Here is a 2500-nt window from a genome sequence, read left to right on the forward strand (position 1 = left end):
ACGTGGTGAAAGGGTTTGTGTATCGCCATGATTAGCAATGTTGTACTATAGGCAATTCTTTTTAGTGAGGCAGATTTGCACCGACTCGCAGGGGTGCCCTTTTAGCTCGGAAAAGTTTCCCGATCGCTGATTGGTTGGACAAGATAATTCTAAACAATCAGATAGCAGGAAACTTTTCCGAGCTAAAAGGGCACCGCTGCGAGTCAGTGCAAATGCGCCTCATTAAAAAAAAATTGAGTCTAGTCCATTCTGACCATACTAGGATGGCCTGCTGTGAGCGATCAGACTTAAGTATCCCACCATCACCAACCCGCAGTGGCCAGGCGATGATGAAAATGGACAAACCCCAGACATGACTGAGGACAAGTCTGAGGCCTTTGTCCTGTAGTGGACAAGAAACGGTTGCATTTGTTGTTGAAATATACTACAGTTTACCATAATATTAAAGCTTAAATCTTAAGGGAATATCAGTACTTGCTGTAGCCCTACTAGTCTGTGCCGCCCACACTAGGTTGGCTTGCTGTGAGCGCCAGACTAAAGTCTCCCACCATCACCAACCCGCAGTGGCTTGCTGGTTGAGGAAATTGGCCAAACCCCAGACATGATTAAGTACATGGCAGAGGCCTTTGTCCTGCAGTGGACTAGAAACTGTTGTTGTTGTTGTTGTTACTTGTTATGGATGATGAAATAGGCCAAACCCCAGACATGATCAAGTACATGTCAGAGGCCTTTGTCCTGCAGTGGACTAGAAACGGTTACATTTGTTGTTGTTGTTCTTGTTATTGTTATTGTTAATGTTGTTACAAACAAACTAATACACTATTGAAATATTCTGACATGACGTCACAGCAGAGGGGCCACGCAATAGTACAGCCAGCAGCTTGTCACAAGGGCCAGTTATGACGACATCAAAACTACAAACTGATTTGGCTTTCCCATTAGGTAAGGACTGGCGGCCATGTCTGGACTGTTAAGAATTCCACAATGAAAGCTTTGATTTCTTGATGAAGCTTTTGATTTTTTTTTTAATTCTATGGTTGGCATGAACTATTTTTATTATTGATATAATTATTATTATTATTATTATTATTATTATTATTATTGTTAGTGTTATTATTATCATCATTATTATTATTATTATTGTTATTATTATTATTATTATCATTATTATTATTATTATTATTATCATCATCAATATCATTATTACTATTATTATTATTATTATTATTAGTGTTGTTATTATTATTATTATTATAAATATTATTATTATTATTATCATTATCATTATTTTTATCATTCAACATAATCAAATAACCTTTCCCGTGATAGATAATGTTTTTTTTTTAAGAATAACGGTATCGTAATAAAAAATACCCTGATTCAAACATTCAGAAATTCTTCATATAATATAAAACATTCATAGTCATATCAAATGCAGCTAACGAAGCGGGCAATTAACCTTTTCCTTTTTCTGTGTTTGTTTATCCGAAGGACTCCCTCCATTTCTGGGTCAGCTGATGAAAGACAACAAGATGGTCCCAACAACGAATATTCTTCCACTTCCGCTACGACTGTTGTTGATTTGAGGATCGCATGATTTGATGAGTTTTTGATGATCGTTGATCAATAATCATTATATTTTGGTTATTTTCATATTTTTGGTGGTGGGTTTACTTAGATTTTTTGCAAAGAAATTGATTTTTTTAGATCAATAATTATATTTTATATTTTTTTTTTTTTTGGTAGTGATTTATTTTAGATGTTGGGGATAGAAAATGTTTTTTAGATCAATAATTATATTTGATTATTTTCATATTTTTTGGTGGTGGTTTTTCTTAGATTTTTGGTAGAGAAATTCTTTTTTAGAGCAATAATTATATTTTGGTTATTTTCATATTTTTGGTGGTGGGTTTACTTAGATTTTTGGGAGAGAAATTGTTTTTTAGATTAATAATTATATTTTATTATTTTCATATTTTTTTGGTGTCGGTTTCTCTTAGATTTTTGGGGGAATAATTTTTTTTTTTTAGAGCAATAATTATATTTGATTATTTTCATATTTTTGGTGGCGTTTTTTTTTCGATTTTGGGGAGAGAAATTGTGTTTTAGAGAAATAATTATATTTGATTATTTTCGTATTTTTCTTTTTGGTGGTAGTTTTTCTTAGATTTTTTGGAGAGAATTTGTTTTTCAGATCAATAATTATATTTGATTATTTTCATATTTTTTTTTTTTTGGTGTTTTTCTTAGATTTTGGGGAGAGAAATTGCTTTTTAGATCAATAATTATATTTGATTAATTTCATATTTTTTGGTGGTGGTTTTTCTTAGATTTTTTTGGCAAGAAATTGTTTTTTAGATCAACAATTATATTTGATTATTTTCATATTTTTTTGGTGGTGGGTTTTCTTAGATTGTTTTGAGAGAAATTGTTTTTTAGATCAATAATTAAATGTGAGTACTGTTATATTTTTGGTGGTAGTTTTTCTTAGATTATTGGT

General features: G+C 31.4%; 1 long non-coding RNA gene across 1 annotated transcript in view; it reads left to right on the forward strand.

Moving 5' to 3' along the window:
* Positions 1-1733, forward strand: part of LOC137631845 (uncharacterized) — a 1975-nt gene extending 242 nt beyond the window's left edge. The window contains exons 2-3 of the long non-coding RNA XR_011041954.1: positions 850-942; positions 1492-1733. This is a non-coding gene — a long non-coding RNA (uncharacterized lncRNA). The remainder of the gene's footprint in view (positions 1-849; positions 943-1491) is intronic.
* The last annotated feature ends 767 nt before the right edge of the window (positions 1734-2500 follow it).

The sequence above is a fragment of the Palaemon carinicauda genome, chromosome 40 (assembly GCF_036898095.1).
Source record: "Palaemon carinicauda isolate YSFRI2023 chromosome 40, ASM3689809v2, whole genome shotgun sequence".
Lineage (NCBI taxonomy): Eukaryota > Metazoa > Arthropoda > Malacostraca > Decapoda > Palaemonidae > Palaemon > Palaemon carinicauda.